Consider the following 20,770-nt stretch of genomic DNA (forward strand, 5'->3'; position numbering starts at 1 on the left):
GTGAGTGATGTATACTGCCACGCAATATAATAGTTATTTTCAAGCAGTCAAGAAATCCTCTAATGAGTTGTCAACCCAAATGTCCAAGATAAAATGGTAGCATGAGTTACTATTCACAATGTAATGGTCTTTATTGCAGAATGTTTTAAACAGCCATTTGAGTATTATAATACTGTTGGGACATGTAGATTGAGTGTTACTGTCACTCTTTTGAAGTTTATAATAAATTGATGGAGTCTCTGATTACCTATGACTGGCCAGATATTGAATAGGCCTGCAGGCCTTGTGACACCAAGGGACCAGGGGTGCATTGATTACTAAGGACACCTTTATACAAGCAGCAGCAACTACATTTTAGCTCCCTTTACATCATATCCTTACCATGGGCCAGATTTACTAGCTTCGCTGTCCACCAGTCAGGAAAAAAATACACATTACTGGGGAGGGTTAAGTGAAAAATACCACGAAGGAAGACAATAATTTCAAGCTTATCTTTTCATGCGTTTGCATTTATAATTACTGCTGGCCGTTACAGAGACCCCCATGACCCCTCTGCTCCCTTTGGACGATCAGGTCTGCTTTATTTCAATGCTTGCTCTACTTTGGTCTACAGGCTCTCATGCTAGAACAGCATTAATATGTACATGCATTTAACAATAACAAAATCAAATGAAGGACATGGCGAAGGAAACAAAAGGAGGCAGTAAAATGGCGAGAAAAAAGGAAAACCTAATTTGTGAAGAGCATAGGATGTTCATTAAAACCATAATGGCTTGCCATTTGAGACGGTGGTTAGCAATAATGTTTCTTTTATTTTTTCAATTGTCACTGACTGTTATTTGGTTAGGCACCTTATAGGAATACAGTTCTTTCAAAGCACACATAAGAAAAGAGATAAGTAGGGAGTGATTAGGGAGGAACAGGTAAACGTTAGTGCCTTATACATTCAGCGTACAGATTGTGTACTTTCCTGAAATACATGTCACATGAATATTTCGGGTGCAAGTCACTTCCCAATAATATACATGCGGCATAGATATACTACCTGTGCAGTTACACATTAACCAGGTCTTTTTATAAGATCTGAAAACAACAAAAAGCAACTGTAGGATCATATGATTAGTAAGAATTACATATCTCCCAATGAACACACACCATTAGCAAGGTGCCCAGTCACAATACACATGCATACATTAGATCTGGAAAATGTTTTGATCGACCACATGATCTAATCAGGTTTGCTAGGTAGGCTCCTAGGGTTGTCACTAGTGTACACCACTTGCACCATTCTCACCTAAAGTTTGATACAAGAACTTTGGGGTTACCGCACCCACCCTCTGGAGCACCCTCCCGATGAACATCAGAAACGAGCAATTGTACAATGTATTAAAACAACTTGTCAACACATGGCTTTTCACTAAGTTTGCGTGATGTTTATTGTAAGCTAATACTATATGTTTAACCTGATGCAATATGTGTAACCACACCGTAAACCCCCCGGGTTTGGGTGTTATATAAATGTCATAAATAGATAAATACATCTTTTTATTCATGTCGGTGCAAATAAATATGGTCTCTGCAGTTCAATTACTCGTGTTAGGCACCTCTACTATCACCACTACTGGTGTCACTTGGGCTGCATGGTAAAGAGAAAGATTTGACATTTGGATTGTTAACCATACTGTTACCCAGTTGTTTAGTGAGCTTTAGTTCCATCTTGTGGCTTAATTATTCCTTCCTTCTAGGTTGAACTCATTGGATATTCAGTGGCTGCTTCAACCTCGTTTCTATTTGCTATCTTCTTTTTAGGAGCCAAGGAGTGGTGCTTCTTTTTTCCTACATCAGATATGATGAATTCAGATGTGTTGTTGGACATGGCAGGGAGCCATGGAAGCCATCAGCTAAATGATGAGACCCTCAATGATGGAATAAGTGGGATCCTCAAAGTCCACACAGCCCTTTCCTAACCAGCAGACCACCCCAGACACCCTTTGGAAAGACTGTTCCAGAGTAGCACTCATTATATGCCTTTTAGGAATAACAGCTAAGATTGCATGCCCTGATGTCCCAACTGTTATACAATAATGCAGAACCTGGCAGAGTCTGAGGAGTTGCCAGTAACTCTACTGTGTTCATTGTGGGAGTGCCTTACTGTTACTGGAGTGCCTTCATAAACTGTATTTCCCCGCCGGAGCGGGCGCAGAGTCTGGCAGAGTCTGAGTAGTCCGAGGACGTCTGTGGAACCCTGGACTCCTCCCCCTCCCAATCCAGCTTACCCCGGCTCGCTGCCGCCGAGTGCACGATGCGTGTAACTGTCGCGGCTGTAGCCTATGGAAAGACAGCGTGTGCATCGAGTGTATCGATGAAGACCCGTGCCCAAAGGAAGCGGACGCGGGACTCACCATGCCCTGAATCAGAACGTTCCTGGCTCTCGGCGGAGTCTCCTGAGGCTCCCCGGCAGGCAGCCGCCGGGGAATCACGTGAGCCTGCCCCGGCTCTGGCACCTGCCTCGGCTAATCCTGCCTTGAAGCTGACGCAGCCGACATCAAAATCGACACCAACAAATAACACCAAAGTAAGTGTCTGTGTGTCTACACCATCAACATTGGTCTCCGTAATTTCTGATTGTATTGTGATGACGGGGGGCACGGCAGGGGGCTCGAGTCAAGATTTTGTGTTGGATTTACCTGTTTTGCGAACTACAACCGCCTCTGCCTTCGTCCTGCCTGCCCAAACACCCTCTTCTGAAAGTTCCGAAAGATGTGCTACGCGTGATGTCATGTCTGCCTTCTCGTTGAACGAGATCGCCACCCAAAATGAAGCCCGTGAAAGCAATACGAACATGGCGGCAGGTCACGGCTTCAACCAGCCTCCTGCCTGTATTTTACTAAGTGACCAGAGCGGTCCGCAACCTGTAAATGGTCTGACGCCAGTGTTCACTTGTCTGGTAACTGGCGACCAAGTGCCCAATGCGGGCACACGTGTTCTGGATACAACACGCACTATACCACATGAAGAAATAAGTAGCGGGTCGCCTTGACCGAGATTCTATAGTGCGTACGATAAATTAGTACCTTCGCCTGTGATGGATCCTAATACGTCTCATGCTGCAGACACTTATAGTGCTGTTTTTACATACAAGGACGTTGCTGAGCCTGGTCTTGAACCTTGCTTAGAGACGTTTAACGGTCCTTTTTCTGCAAGAGCAACATGGGAAACATCAAAAAAATTGGAAGACAAAGGCGACAACAACCGCAGAAACTCTTTGGATGTTGTCAATAAGCTGCTAACAGATCTTAAACAGATTAACAAAGGCAGACTTAATAACTCGACGACAAAGGATACTCTGACGAGAGCTTCGAAATCAACAGTGGACACACTTGAATCCCTGGCCAGCATGAATCCAAACGCGCTGGAAAGTCAAGGCCAATCGCTGAGTTCTTACAAAAATGACTTGGGGAAAAGAAGAACAGTTTGCTTGAGTATATCACCGAGCGTACAATGTTCACAGAGGAAGATCCCTAAAACAGGCGTGGATGTTTCGAATCAACCACAAAACTGTTCACTGAATGCATCATACCAGGATGAGGCAGGGCTCTCTGTCAACCATGTGCGCCCTGTTTCCACGTCTGACTCTTCATCTTCGGATTCATCTCTAATGGAGTGCCCATTTCCAAAAATCAGACGCCTTCCTTTGGGCACAAAGCGAAAAACAGGACATGTAACAGAGGCCAATGTCAATGCGCGCTAAATTCGAGACATGAAAGATCTTCAGACTACTATTTTGTCCTCAACGACGCTGTCGTTGGCACCTTTTCTCAAAATGTATGAGCATTTAAATGAGAGCCTAAAAGATCTGATTGCCGTAGTTTCTGGCAGGAATTCAAATATTGTGGCTCTTGAAAACATGCATATGCTCCATATGGATGCAGTGCTGAACACAAATAACAAGGCTGAGCTGGCGATGGGGTCTCTAATGGACTGCAATAAAAATGCCAACTTGGACAGGAAATTATTGGCAGAAGTGGCGAAACAAGCGATAAACCTTTTTCAACAAAAGCCAGAAACTAGCCCCCGAAATGGTGTCCGGGACGCTAGAGGAAATGGGGTCTCTTGTGACTTAAAAGTTCTGTCACCTGGCTCCACAAACTGCTTGCCTGAGGCCTCTGGTGCCTTGCCCTCAGTGGCCATTGCAAGCGTTAACAGAAACAACGACGTTTTACAGGCCACAACTGAAAAAGCCTTTTCGAATTTCATTCAAGATCCACTTACCTCGGCGACTGACAACGTTGTCAGTAAATCAGGAGCCCAAACATCAGAGGAAACTCAAACCCTGGCTGGAACAGAGAAAAGAAACCCCCCACATTTCCATGATATCCTCTTGGAAAGCCAAGCCTCAGGAAATCTGGCTCTCTTAGATCCCCAAACGGCTTCTTCATCTGATCTAAATAAAAGCGTAGATTTGGTTGGTGTGGAGCTGGAACCTGCACATATAGAGGTGAATGTCGCTGCCTCAGAAGTCTTTGACATATTCAAGCCCTCTAAGAACGCTCCAACAACTGGAACCAGAGCAAAAAATTGCAGAGGCAATGGGACAAAAAAATCCAAAAACCTGCCTTCGAAAAAAATGAAACGAGGCAATGACTCCAGGAGATTCCTAAGAAATCTAAAAACAGTTAATGTCACCGTTAACAGAGCAATCATGAAAGATACAAGTAGAGAATCAGAACTCGAGACTAACAAAGTTGTCATCGAGTTGGATCAGTCTACCGGACCAAAAATTAACTTAGGAGATATACCTGAAGATTTGCTGAACATGTCAGTATATGAAGAGGCAGGGGTTGAGGACCGAGGCAGGGGTTAAGGACCTGGGCGGGGTAGATGAAACAAATCCCCTGCACGGCAGCCCTACCAACGCAGCCGAGTCCGTTGGCAATGTCTTTGTTCCCCCGGTACTAGCCTGCCCACAACTGGATGCCAACGTTGCTTCTGTTGTAAAACCCCCTTTTTTAAACAAGATTAATACATGTGTACCATCTCAGCAACAGAGTTGTAAGAATGTGCGAAGTCAGTGAGCCTACAACAGCCGTATTAGATGCTTCGGATTCCCAAAAGAAGACGTTCATGACGTTGGACGAAAAACGCTGTAAGTCGTCAACCTTTCCTAACAAATTGGCTTGCCAACTTCAAGAGTCCGGGACTCCTACAGCGCTGGACTGTTGTGGAAAGCTGCCGCTCTCTGGGTCTGCTATGTCGGTCTCCACAAACAAACATACAAGGGACCCCATAGCGATCACGTATTTGCAGCCCAAAACAAATGGGAGCTTATCAATAAGATCCACAACCAGAAAAAATCCACCAAGCGACTCCAACAAGGTAAATCACATAAAAAATGCACCACTGTTCCATCAAGTACTCCTGGAACGTATTGACTCTGCAGATGATTTAATTATGAATCGTCACAACGTCTTGTGGCTATGTCATCTTGTACCAAGCCTCAGAGCAATTGAATCTGGAAACTTAAAAATTGTGGAATTTTTCAATGACACCAAAAACGATGCAGTTATACTACATGTTCAGTCTAAACTTATAGTTGACGCACTTCTTCAAGCCGGACCGGTGCTATTGTCGTTGGGGTTCGACATCTGCCTAGCACCATCTCGTGACTCAATTAGTGCGACCAAAGAAGCGCACAACAGGGCAGATGCTGGTGAAATTAACCATTTGTACATGGCGGGGACGAGTGAATTTGCCAAATCAACAGCTTTCGCAAACCCACATTGCCCCGCATCTACTAACTTAAAAACACCTTTTGAGCTAACCAGCAACAACAGCATAAAAATAACAATTCAAGGAACGAATCCAGTACCCTCTAAAGCGGATTCGATTGAATATCGCTCGTCGAAAAGAGCAAACGGAAACAAATGGTCCTGGGTTGCCGAAACTTTAAACAACGAATGGTCATGTTAACACCAGGCCTCCAATCTATGTAAAAACTACACACTAGGATCTTGGAACACCAGGGGCTTTAGTTACCTGTTTAACACTGCTTGGACTGCTGAATTTGATCTCATTTGTCTACAGGAGACGTGGTTGTGTGGAAGACCAATCCTGGAGGGTTTTGAAATTACCCATAACCCAGCCATCAAACAGATTAAAGGTAGACCTATGGCTGGTCTCCTGGTGGCTGTCAGCATTGACTCAGGTCTCCGGATCCTGAACTCTGCTAACATCTCGCCCTTTATCCAGGTGGTAACGGTGGGTTTTGAAGGGGCATTCGCTGACTTGGTTCCCAATCTTTGCATCATTAACCTCTATTGGAACCATGGAGCCACCGAAGCCAAATTCTTCATTGATGAAGTTACAACGGCGCTTGACAATCTCATGGAATCGGGTCTTCAACATGACCTGATTATCTGCGGTGATCTTAACATCGACTGTATTAGCCATTTAAACTTACCTGGTAACAAGAAGAGAGTCAATAACCTGGAACATCAATTGACAACGCAGTGGTGCCTGGAAAGGGAGCCTCGCGAGCTGACAATGCTTAACGGCCAAACCCCGGGGGATATCCCGGCGGTTCCTACCTGGAGAAGAGGGGAACAAAGTTCTACACTTGATTACATTCTGGTTTCCGGAATGATTCACACGAGAACAAAGAGTCTCGTAGTCACAAAAATGAACCATAGCGATCATGACATGGTGGTTCTAAAATTTGCCTCAAATGCACGACCCCTCCAGGATCGATGGGCTTTTTCAGTTAGAACGGGAACTGGCCGGATTCGTTTAAACCTCGACTCCAGTGAGGTGGGCCACATTTTGACGAGCTTTCAATCCTCTGAAACTCTGGAGTATGAACATCTTCTGACGCACTATCAAGAACAGAGGAATAAACTAAGAACCACCCAATTTACACCTAAACACAAATTTGATCTTGAGGTTCAACAACGAAAACGCCTTCTTCGCTGGCAGCTGAGAACTGCACGAAAACAACTTCCCATAGATGACAGCACTCAAGCACGAAAGTTCAAACAGGGTTATAAGAACTGGCTCAAGTCTCATAAGGCCATCATGCTGCAAATCGACGCAGAGCTTATGCTGTCAAGAATGGAGAATTCCAATTCAGCTGATTATTGGAGACTTATAAACGATAATCTTGCCCCACAACATGCCCTACAGGCCAATCTGGTCCTTGAGTCCGAGTGGATAGCCTTCTACGCTGATCTTTTTTACAAGGGCAATCACACTAATGAATGGGAATCTCCAAACTTAACACACTGGGATCTTGCATTTAATTACGAGGACATCTTGAGAGTCATTAAGAACGTGCATGACTCCAGAGCACCTGGCCCAGATGGGCTAACAAACTTTACGATCAAGCATCAGCCAGAAGAATGGGCAGCCTTTTGTGAGATGTTGTTCAACAGGATCATTAAGTGCTGCAAGACCCCCAACTCATGGAAATCCGCTGTGATCATACCAATCTTTAAAAAAGGAGACTGCAGAAACCCTAAGAACTATAGACCAATTGCACTACTTGATGTGCTGGGAAAGGTGTATGCCAGCCTTCTCCAACAACAACTTTCGGTTTGGTCCACCAACTGCAATCAGGTGGATCTGAGACAGACAGGTTTTGTCAAGGGTGTGGGCTCCTGCGTTAATCTCCTTTTGCTAAATCTACTGAAGATGGAAGCCCTTCGATCAAACTCTAAGATCTATCTTGTGCTGGTAGACCTATCACAGGCATTCGACAGCATAAACAGAGATCTATTATGGGAAAAAATGACCAAATGGAACTGTCCACCTAGCCTGTTGGCTGCCATTCGTGAACTCCACACAAACACCTCAATCAGAGTCCGATTGGACCAAAAGGGCAATCTGTCAGCTCCAATTGACACCTCTAGAGGTGTCAAACAAGGCTGCCCTTTAGCAGCTAGCATATTCAACTTGTTTATATCAGATATCAAAGACGTATTTAACGGTCTACACACGTTTCCACCTAAAATTCATGTTTCTCATGTTGACTATCTAGTTTACGCGGATGATATTATTCTGCTAGACTCAACACCTATAGGTCTACAACGTAAACTCACTACCGTGGAAAAATATCTAACAGAGAACGGCCTGATTATCAACAAGGGGAAATGTGAAATTATCGTCTTTGAAAAATTGCAAGGCTTGAACACTAACAGGCAGAAATTCAAATGGTACTTGGACAAAGAACCTATTGGGCGTGTGCTAAACACCAGCTATCTAGGAATGCAAATAAGTTCGAGCAGAAATGACGCACCATGGGTGGAAGCAGTAAAGAGAAAATGTCGACAAATGGCATGCCAGGCGTCCCTAATTAACAAAACATTTGGAAAATGTTCCTTGAAACCATCGATAAACTTTTTCCAACAGAAGGTGGTTCCCTTACTGATCTACGCCGGCGAAAATGCTTTTGGTTGCGGAAATGAAGTATGGAACTCGCTTGAAAATATCTTCTGGTCCAAAGTTTTACACCTTCCCAAGGGTACCTCTACAGCCTGCGTATGATACGAGCTTGGGTACATCTCCATGCAAGCGAGGGTTGCCTGGAATCTCTTAAATCTTTTCAGGAAATTCAAACTAACGAATCCAACGCTCCAAACTGCAATTCTTCATAAACCAGAGACTGAGAAAGCGCCCACTATCCTGTACCAATGGAACGAATTATGCCACGAGGTTCTCACTTCATATGACATTACGAGGCAAATGCTGCTTGCAAATCCCGATGCCGCCAAACTAAAGCTGTGGAGAACCGACTGGATCAATACCTGCAATTTAAGAGCTACATCAAGGACAATGCAAGAGGCCCCTGAAGAGGCAAGAGCGTATGGCTGCGTTCCGGCATACCTGTCTTGTTTCCCGGATCAGTGGCCGAGATCCTTATACTTGCAGTTTAGGCTTAATGTCCTGCCGACTAAAGAGCGACTCTGTTTTTGGTCCCAGTCATCTGACTCAGCCCTTATGTGTCGCTTCTGTAAAACCTCAAATGAAACGCTCAAACATCTGACGAGGGTATGTTCCGGATTAGAGCAAGAAAGAAACAGTATCTTTGGCACTGTTACAAAGAACTTTCAGTTTCTAACCCGAGACAATTGGTGGAAAGCTCTGTTTGATGGGTCAAACAGACCTGTGCTGTATGCATTGGTCTCCTTTCTTCAGGCGGTAAAAGATCATTTACATGCTACTTTGGCTGATCAGACGGGCAAGACGGTTTGATTATTGACTCGATGTTTTATGCGGTGGGCCAAAAAAAAATATGTAATAAGACTCTAAGACGTGTGGGTTGTTACATGTCCTGAAAGCTCTGTAGATTTTTTTAAAGGTTTGAAATAAATAAATAAATAAATAAATAAATACATAAATTAAAAAAAAATTAAAAAAATAATGTAGAGAAGTGGCATGTAGAAAAGCAGACTCTTACGTGTTGCATTGAGGTTGTAGGGTGAACAGTGGCACATCATTCACACCACAAACAGTCAGCGAGCCCACTAGCATTGGGGGGGATCACCATGGGACATTGAGACTAAGGGAAATTGGGACCTTAGGGTACAAACATGGACATAGGCTGACAAAGGAAGTAGATGGAGCAGATGGTACATAAACGGTATATCTTCAGTAGCACTGAGGGAAGTGTCTCACCAGCAGGCAAGGGAGCAATGCAGCTGAGTCACATGGCAGTCATGAAAGTTGAACCTGATTATTTAAAAAAGTTGTTTGCATTTTTAAGCCTTCGGCCTATAGATGCTGAATCAATCAAACTCCAACTGAATGTATCATGCACCACAATAATGAAAATGAGAAAAGGGAACATAAACCCATGTTGGGGAGGTGAAACCATGATGCCCTGTCCAATCCTCTGATCCACAGTTATGTTTGTATTGGTATAAATTATCGCAGAACATACTGAAACATTAAGGATTGCTGAAGCAATATAGAATAAGGCAAAACGATATTGGAACTGAGGAAATTAGTACAGCATTCCAGATAGTTGGGTGGCCATTGAGAAAGCGAGAGGTGGGAGAAGAACAGGTCACTGAGGAAAAGGAGAAATGTATGCAAGGAGTCTGCCTGGGATTATATCCAAGACCCTGCTGTAACCCAGTGACCACCAGAACTGCAGAAGTATTGCTAGCCTTTTGGAGGTCACATACACAGACCTTGGGCCATAATCCCAGTTGAGGAGGAGAATTATTGCTAAATTGGTGAGGCGCTAACCTAGACCATGAAGCCAGCCAAAGCCACCAGATTGAAAGCAAATGCATGTTGTGGTTTCAAGCCTGAGAAGAAGAAATCAGGAAGTTGTTGTGTCTCAAACCCAATAGGGTGACAATTGACTGGTAGTGGACAATCAGTTAAATCTGTGAAGAGCCCATGTGTGGGTAGAAAACAATTCCTGTCACTAGTCATGGGTATCACTGTAGGAAGGAGCAATCATAAGTTATGAATGGTAGGAGTGTGCTTTGTCTGCATTCCAAGAGTCCTTCTGTGTCTTGACTTCCAATGAAATATACGAACAAGAAAAAAAAAATTGTTGGGGCTCTTTAGGCACCCTGAGACTGTGAGTTAACTGAAGTAAACCCAAACCACTATTGTTTAGAGTATGGCCTTTGACTTTAGAACGAGTTATTGGGCCCATTATTATGGACCATGGCATATGTTTTGTCTATCACCGTTCTGACATTTAGCTAGAGATTCTACTTCTTGTGTGTTTAGATTACCTTCCCAATTAGTCTATGGGAGTTCTGAAACCCATAGACCAAGCAAATAGGGAGAATCCAGAGGAGTTTGAGGTATGTTTTGAATGCATCTGCCTGCGCTTTTCTTTAATTGTATCCATTTGGGATCCCTCTTTGAGTTTAGCCATGTCAAGTGAGTGGTCCTGTTATGTAACTTGACCCCCAACCCCCACAGCAGGAATGTATATAATCTGTCCTATGATAATAATGAAAGTTATTAGCTTGTCTCTTAGTTTTTGAGCCTTCTATCGCACACTGTGACATATCACACCTTTCTTGTGTGCCGCATGCACACTGGCATGCAAACTGAGGTATATGTAATCCATACAGTTAGTAGATACACTGATATGTATGAGGAAACCAAAATGTGCAGGGCTGCTCACCAATGGAAAACAAGTAGGTTAGCAATTTAATAAAGCTATACAAACATACTGAATACAGTTACTGCCATCCTGGTCCCTTCCTGAGGAATATTGTGCAGTGTTTCTACACCACCCATCTGCAGGTACTAGCCCTGCTATACACAGCTGTGCTCTTATTTTCACAAAGCAAAGCCCACACTATGCTGTTTTAGTCTTCATTGCACATAAGCATAACATATCAATGAGGTCTAAAGAAAAAGGTCAATTTGTGTTTTCATGTTGTCTCCTTAAGCTATTAAGAGTCACCAACACTCACTTTGGCCTTCTGCACCATCTATCTGTCCCTTTTGGACCCACTCCTCAAACTATGTTGTTACTGTTTGTACAGGGGTTGTTGCAGGAGATGCTTAACATACTCTGTCACCCCTCACATCACCGCTCTTTGTAATACACCCTTTGGAGTGACTTAGATGTTTCAACTTTTCAGCTACCCAGGGCCTCCTTCAGCAGCAACTTTCAATATGCTTAGCTTCAAGGATTTTGAATCCCAATGAGAAGGTCAGAAGAGGAGACACCAATCCTGTGCCGATTCTGGCTCAACATATAATCACAACCATACTAGCTGCTCCTGCTTACCCAGGAATACTCCATTGTTCTGTCCAATCTCTGCTGGATCTTTGTTAAACATACCCTTTTCCAAATTCCTTCATACTGTCATGTTATCTGTATTTATTGGCCTTGTCCTTATACAGATTGATGTCCTTTTTCTTTTCGGAATCCTCATCTTTATTTCTAAATAATGTCACCCCAATTTTTCCTGGCGCTATACAAGAAATTATGGATTTAACTTACGTTGTATTGTCCGGGTCCCAAAAGCTATTGTTGTCATTTTACATTGAGTGACTGACACTTTTCCTTGAGTCAAGACAATTGAAGTTTTCAACAAAGACTGTCTTGTACAAACAGTGAGATTGAGCACTATGTAGTTCATATAGGAAATCCAATTGGTCCTCCAGGGACGCCCTTTAGTCCAGCTACAGATCCTGAAAACTACACTGAATATGGGATAGATTGTATTTGTATGTATTAGGCTTATATAGCGCTTTATACTAAAGGGTGATTGTGATTGTTGTTTTATGACCTGTACACCTGAGGGGTACACAGCATGGGGAGAAAGCTCACATGGTGTCTGTAAGGCATGGATTCCAAAGGATGATTGGATTGGAAGAAGGCGGAGGAGTTATTAGTTAATAATGGAACAACATAGGGGGAGTGTAAATATTCAAGTCAAACGTCCCCAATGTGTCTGCAAGTATAAGTTAAGGAAGCTCTTTTAGCAAGGTATTAGGCCCATGGTGGTGATGCGGTGGTCATGTGCTGTCTGTGGTTTCACACTGCATTGAGAGTACACAAGGTTTTGACACACTTCAGGGAGTTTGTAGGATGTCTGCTGTATAGTAAAGTATGTGTAGCAAAGTCATTCCTTCTATTTCATTTACTATATTGAAGTTGAGTTATGCCGTGTGCATTCATTTTGAATATGTAGATTGAGCTTTATCAAGTGTAGTTGTTAGTTGTAGTAATGAATAAGAGGTCTAGAATAGGCCATTGTTAAAGGCTGCTGAATTTACCATTTAGTGTGCTAGGCCACATTTCTGAGATATGGCCATCTAATAAAATTGTATTTTTGTTGTTGGGCAGAAGGCTCCAAGCAGCCAAGGTCACGGTGGAAAGGAATGCAGAACAGTGTTAAGCTAACTGTTGCAAGGGAGAAAGTTCACAGGGGCCTAAAATGAGACTCGAGAAAACAGGTGCATTCCCAGATGATAAACAAATGAATACATAATGGTTGTGAAGGGCACCATAAGATATGTGAGAAGGCCCAGACAGCCTCATTGTCAAAATGACGAACTAGGATATGAGCACAGCTCCGCCACTGAGAGTTTAAGGCACTCGGTCCAGTGGTAAAGTGCGTGGGCAAAACAAATAAATAAGAGAAAGAATTTCCAAGAGCAGAGCCTCAATCACATTCTTCCATGCAGCTATTCATTGTGAGAAGATAACTAGATGGTTGCTTCTAAGGTTGGCAATATGTATCAAGACGAGCTAGGATTTGAGCGCAGCACCACCACTGAGAGTTTAAGGCACTCGTTTACATGCTAACATGCCTTGGTAAAACTAATATCTGGGAGAAATTATTTTACAGGAGCAGAGCCTCAGTCATGTTTTTTTCATGCAGCTATTCATTGTGAGGAGATAACTAGAAGGTTGCTTCTAGGATTTGCAACATGTATCAAGATGCAAGTTGATGAGTGAGCAGGCGCAAGGGGCAGCAAGCCAAGCAAGCCTATTATGGGAAGGATCTGTGGTGTTCAATGGTTGGAACACGGTTTTGAACTCACTGGTTTTCGCTCACTATATGATTGGTCCGTCTTGGTGGGATGCCACAGCCCGAGCTGTCTTAGGTGTTGGTGACCAATTAGGATAGAACATTTCGTTATCAATTACACCATGAAGAGTGTCAACCAATTAAAATGATGTATTTTGTGCTGAGTATGAAATTATATCATGTTCAACGGGTGGATTTTTGAGGGTCATGAGAAAGGAAACGTCCAATTATATTGTTTATGTTATAGTGTGATTTAGGGGCTCAATGAGTTAGAATTAATGTTGCATTTGTAGAACATGTTAATGTTGTGCTTTATCACTTTAAATATTGCAGCCACAAGTGTCAGTTCAGTTCCATGCAGCTGTCTGATTCACCCAGATTTATTTTGCAATTGAAAAGCTGTTTTGTCTTCCCATTTGTGCACTCCATTTTTGATTACTTTTGTAATACTTTTGGATTATTTCTGAATACTTTACCTACCTTTACACATATATGTCAGACTCTCTGATTCATTATAAATAGAACCATGTGGCCAAATGTCAGTTTAATTAAGTAAATTATTTCTGATTTTATGAGCATCTGCCTCACATTTAAGTGTACTTCAATGAATACCATGCCAACCCCTCCCTAATAATGTCCTCTTTTAAAATCCAAAACTCTGGGAGTTCTTTTATCTTTTTCTTGCAGGGATTTTAATATGCTGAAGAGGCATTGGATGTCAAAGTTCAAATACCTATGTTTAATTTTCAGTAAATACAGAAAAATCACTTTTACAATAGTGCATTCGGTTTTCACCCACAATGAATGGCCAAATCTTGTATGGCTGATTGCATACAATCATATGATATGGTATGATAAGTCATTTATAACGTACCTGTACCCGAGTGTTTCTAGGCACGAGATTAAGATTAATGCTCAACAGAGGCGAGATGCATATAGGCTTACTTGGTCCAGCAAGACACATGCGTTTTTAAATGGGCCCTATTGACATGGATTTTAAAAACCCTCCCTTCTACTAAAACATTAAGCATAGCACAATGTAGTCTTATTTAGGATCACCATGAGTAAATATGTAACTCATAATGTAAAACAAAACATTCAGCCACTGTTTATGTATACATGGTGTTTTGATGTATACAGATTGTTTTCACTTTAAGAGTAATTACATACTGTTGTAATGACTTAAGAAGACAATGCATAACTTAGTGTTTGTGTCAAATTCACACCTACCATTTTGTACTTTCACAGGTGAATGCAGAAATCATTTGCAAAACGTGCTAATATGAAAATGAACTGGTATAATGTTAATGAGGTCAAAGCCTTGGCAAGCCTTTATTAGGTAAACTCCGAATCATCCAATTCTCCACTTATTCGGCTGAAACACACTTTTCCAATCTTTCTTCTGGGTTTGACTTGGGGCAAGTTCATGCCAGGTAAACATGACACTGTATACAGACGTACACCCTGTTTCTGTCCTTGATCAGTCTTGATGGCAGAGACAGTGCGTAGCTGATGACTTTTATTTTGGAGGTTCATGGGGAAGTATGTTTACCCCGAGTTAGTTTAGGGTAGTTGAGAGAGAGATAACAAAGTGAAATTAGATTTAGGTAAGGCCGTTTAGAATAATGACGTGTACATTAATTGAAGTAGAGCTGGGAAATGTAATTAGACATTGTTTGGTTGTTTTTTAATAAATTGTAGAGCATATTGTATGTGGGGTGGGGACTATCAATCATTGGCTGTAACTCAGTGTACCATCATGCTGTAACTACTGGACAGGAGAGAATCATAGTGCGCCTATTCATGGCATTTATGCATGTGGAAATGTGTGTCCTTGACTACCAGGGAGAAGAAAGTCCCAGAGTTGTTTGAAGGCAAATGGTTCCATACTATGTCATTTGTTGTCAGTGATTGCTAAGGTGTAGAAAATCCAAGAGTTGGTTTGAGGCAGATTACATTCAGTGATTGTAAGACAAATGCCATTATGTTGTGACTAAGGAGATGATGATAAGGGCATGGCTGTGTGTGATTCAGGGGTGTGGGCAAGTTTCTTAAGAAAGCATCTACCTGATGAGCATATTTGTTTCAATCCACAAACTTGGTGAGATAAAGTTTGTCCGTGATTATTGAGGGAAACTATTACATAATTTTTATAAACATTGCATTGATAGCATTGATTTGGCATTTACAACGCACCTATACACAAGTGTTTCAAGGCGCGACAAGGCAAGGGTGGGGGAACAGAGGGAAGCCAGAGACAACGATCTTACTAGGCCAGGTGTCATTCAGATTGTGGAAGTGCAGGGGAAGGGGGAAGGGGAAAAGTGTGGGGGAGGTGGAGGGGACAGTGGAGTACATGGGATAAATAGAATAAATAAATAACAATAAGTAAAGAAGTACGAACAGCTGGTGGCAAGTGGAAGGGTAAGTGCAGACATCAGGTGTCAAGTGCTGGTAGGGGACTGTAGTGATACAGAAAACATTCCCCAGGTGCGGGGGTTGCTGGGGAAGCAGTGCAGGTGTGCAACTGGTGAGGAGGGGACCTCGGCCCAAGAACAGAGGGTGGCCAAGCAACCAATGCAATTTCAGTTTCAGTTTCAGCCAGGAGTTCAGCAGGGTAGAAGAGAAGAGAAAGCAGACGCTTTCGAGGAACTTCGGGAACCGGAGATGTGTCTTCACGTGCCAACACAAGTAGATAAATATCTCAATTGATTATCTGAAAGGATCAGCATGTCCACAAAGCATGTGATGATATGGTGGACACACTTCCAAAATGATTCATCTTCTTTATTCAAAATCAGTTTTCAAAATAACAGCATCAGAAATAACTACTATCAAGTTGTCTATCAAAATGACATGTAGGAGTTTTGCAGGATTAGAAAGAGGCACACAATAATTAGTTGTCTATGTCCACTTGTCTAACAGCACACCACACTTGGGGCTATTTTCTCACAAGGGAACTGACATACTGTTGGACCCCCACACCTCACTGTCCTTAGGATCACAAAGGTACCCTTAATATACAAATTAGATTATTCGGCACCAAGGGGCCTTGATGGTCTGGGGTCCATGCCCTCCACTGCAGTACTTTTGCGGCAATGATGAAATGTTGTTGTACTGCATCCTCCACTGCCCCCACCTCATTCTCTGCTTTGCTCAGCAATGTTTCTGTCAGAATGTGTTGCTGTGGTGTAAACTGTACAAGCAAACTGTGTAACATATCCATACGGGCTACAGGATCTCACTATCACCACAGCTCCAAAACCTCAGTTGAGTCAGAAGTGAGAAGAGGAAGACTATATAGTATGGTATTCTGGGTGTTTAGATCAAATACCAGGTAAGGTCAATAGGCAAGAGTTTAAGAACACTTATATTGAGGTATAATTTAGCATGGTAGAGAGAGGAGAAAGGGTTATCACATGATATATGTCATTGGCTGTGATCTGAATGCACCTACTACTCTTACAGCTGTCAAGTATGTTATCATTAGGTGACTCTGATTAATGTGACCAAGTAGAATTAGTACACACCATCACAAGCGGAGCACCAATCCACCATCATGCATCCTTTGCACAACACACAGCAACACCTACATCTGGAAAAGTCCAACTGTCACACCCAAATTCAGGCTGGACTCTGTGTGATGGGTGTTGTCCAGAAAAGAAAACCAAATAATCCAGAATCAGAGATGTAGTCCACAATGTGCTGTCCACTCCACTAAGTCCTTGACTAGCCGTCCCCCTCAGTATGGGTTAGTCACAGCAATAAGCGTGCAGCACCATTTCAGAGAAGCACCACCCTGCCCACCTTATGAATGATTGTCAACATATATGATTGTTAGGAAAGATTTCATATTTGAATGTAATTTTCCCTCCATGTGTCAACCCCCAAACTTTTTGCTGCTGTTTTTCACCCCGATCTACCCTTTCCAGAGAAGTGCAGCCCTCAAACGCACTCCTCTGGGCTTTTGCTCACTTCTTATGGAGAAACTGACATGCCCTTAAGACAGTCAGTACTGGGAGACTTTGTTTCCCTTATTCCTTTCCTCATGTTGCAGATTTTGTGCAACATGTAACAAGAGTGCAATGTAACTTACTTTACCACACCCTTGGGTCTCTAGTCATTCCAAAGGCCCCAGAAACTCTTGCTGGACTTATTACAAACTGTGCAGGTGTGTCATGGACAGGACTGGTGGCAGTTATCGTTTATCTTATGTTTTGAACCCTTTTTGCCATGTTATCCGTGCTTACCACGTTTGGCACTTATAGGTGGCCTGGCTCCAAAATGGCCATGCCATGAGGTTCTTTGTCCTGTCCTTTGGCCATCTTGCCCCTTCACCTTCCCCAGGTCGAGCCGACCCGGGTCAGTCCTTATTTGGTCATGCACTTTCCCGCAAAACGCAAAGCTTTTGCAGGCTTCTGCAGGCCTTGTGTGTGTGCCTCCAGGATGTGGGCTAGGATGTCTGTTCCCAATACACATCCTGGGTGCCAGTGAGTCTGGAGTGTCCTGAATGCATGGGACCACTGTGGTCCGTGATTGGTCCACGTATGGAGTGAGTGTTTGTGAGCAGATCTCTCCGTTTTGGCGCAAAGGGAATTTTGGATAAGAGGAGGCCGAAAACACCACTACCATGTCGATCTCCTGAGTTCACACGAAAAAACGATAAGGAGCCAAGTATCCTGCAACAAGAAGCTGAGTCGAGGAACCGCTGGTGACCCGCTGGAAGGTTTGGCACCATGAGCCCACTGTCGTCCTGTGAAACCCCTCTGCATCTGGTCGTCTTAGAAGGTCTGTGAAGGTGCTTCGACCCATTGGAATAGTGAGACCAACTATTCTCGGCACCTTCATCAAACCCTGCAAGCAAGCCTCTTAGGAAGTGTCCCTGGGCCAACCAGTGGGCTGACCAGTTTACGCAGGACTTTTGCTCTCTCATCGCCGCGGATTCGAGGAAGCCCTCGAAACTTGCTATAATGCTTGCTCTGTGTCCACGGCAACCTCACACCGAATTTCGTACACTTGGCATTGCCAGGTCTGAAGTTAGACGTGTGCAGCCGGACCGGTGTAAATGCGGTTACCGTGTTGCCCTGCTGTGGCAACGACCTGTGCAAGTTCGCTGCACTTGTGACCCTCTTGAGCCTGAAGCCTGCTACCGCAGAATCTACACAGGGTCGAGACGTCCTGATTGTCGCATTCGAACCTGCCAGCAAAGTGGACTGAACTGGCGAAGTCTGGCTCTGCTTGCATCCGGGACCAGTGAGTAATCCATACCCCAACCGGTGGCCCCTAGCGTAGGAGCCCATTTCTTTTCTACCGCTGTTGCAAAATAGCAACTCTATCCCGCACTCTCAACCTGTCTCTGCCCGCAAGTGGAGGTACTGCTTTAATAGTGGGCACTATACAATTAATAAATATAAAAGTATGTTCTCTCTATCCCTCTGCAACTCCTCTGCTCTCCCCACATCTCATACTAGTATTGTATGCACGCAGCAATGGAGTACCTGCACAGGAAGTATGTACATATGGGATTGCAGTTAGGGAGTGGGAGTAACAGTGGACTCGGAATGTATAGGAGTATCTGGTCAGTGTTTGTGTGCCAGAGGGGGAGAATTGGGTTGAGTGCAGTGCCCAGTAGTAGCATCAGGTCCTTCCTTAGGTGTAAGCTACAGGGGAAGTCTTCCTCTTGCTCTTCTCTACTCCCTCTGAAACCAATATAAAACCTACAATATCAACGAAAATACCAGGATTGTATCTCTGTCCCTGTACCAGCAATCAAGAGAACATAATATTAAAGTATCACCACCCCTCTGCGTTGTCCTACTTCTCGTCCTGAAATTATCTTTAGTCTCATGGTTGTGAAGCAGCCTAGTCAGTAGATGCATCACCTCATACAAGAAACCAGCCGAAAATAATATCATGCTCTCGCTTTCCATCATATTTTCTGTCACTTTGCTAATATATCGTAACCACTCCCCTCCTCAAACTAGCCTTTGAAATGGCTTTGGCAGCAGTGTGAACCAACATCAATTAAACTGTCTTGCCTTTATATTCCCGCTAAATTGAATATTGGTAATTATAGTCAGAAATGCCCCGATTACATTTTCACATGTGCGCAAGAATACATACATATAGAAAGAAATAGACACATAACATCACTATGTTGGTAAACATTTTCACAACATTTGTGGAATAGACATAGGTAAATATTGCCCTGGAAAGTCGGGAAATCAAAAGAGAAAACCATTGTATGTTTGTGCATTTTCTACTGTCGCTCTACAGACCTGCACAATATGTAGGGTATTGCATTTGATCCCTATTTTATTTTGATGTTGTTACAAGGCCAGTTCCCTGTCCTTGTCAGGGGACAGGACACCTCACAGGTGTAGATGGGAGGCCTAGGAGGGAGCAATCTAGAGCCAGTCCTACCTCTAAGGTGGACGGTGGCAGCAAAGAGGGTCCCAATCCCTGACACCCTTGGGCCAGAATGCTTGTATGCAGACCCTTATCTCCTGCCATGCGTCTTGACAAAGATGCTCACCAGTATTTTTCTTCTTGTTCCCGATACCAAAAAATAGAAAGTGACCAGTCCACAAGAACTGAAGAAACACCAGTAGATTTATCACACACATCTAAGAATCTGCATAGCTGCACAGTGAGACATCCGGAAGATCCAGCACAGAGCTGCCCAGAGCACAGAAGGGAGAAGGAGAGCTACAGGAGAATGCCATGAGCATATGATTCAGGTCCAAAGATGAAGAAGTACTTTTGGAGAGCTACAGCAGGAGACTGCACATATGGACTAAGCTGCTACACCACTAGGGAACATTTCTGATAGTTGTCAACCCCATCGGATAGACATATTACAAAAGCACAATAAATAACATTGAACTCCCTCTTCCACCCTTACGTGCAAGCATCGCGGACCCAGCTAAGACCCGGTGGGCAGGGTTTAGGCCCCTTTCCAAAGCTCTTCCATGCACAAACACTTCCCCAGAAGGGCACACCAGTTTATATTGGATAGGACAAGAGCAAAGATCACTCATTGAGAAGTGAGGGATGATTAAGAGACCAGCAGAAGGAAGGCAAGGGCAGCAGCACTTGGAGGAGATTGCTGGATCAGGTGATTTGTTAATTAAAGAGTGAAAGTGGTACTGCAGTGTAAGTATGAATGGATGTGATACAAGTGTGTAGAAAAGGCAGTGTAAGGGATGAATGTGAGAATACGGGTACAGAGTGTAACAGGGTGATTTCGTGGT

The sequence above is a fragment of the Ambystoma mexicanum genome, chromosome 10 (assembly GCF_040938575.1).
Source record: "Ambystoma mexicanum isolate Mex_15411 chromosome 10, UKY_AmexF1_1, whole genome shotgun sequence".
Classification (NCBI taxonomy): Eukaryota; Metazoa; Chordata; class Amphibia; order Caudata; family Ambystomatidae; genus Ambystoma; species Ambystoma mexicanum.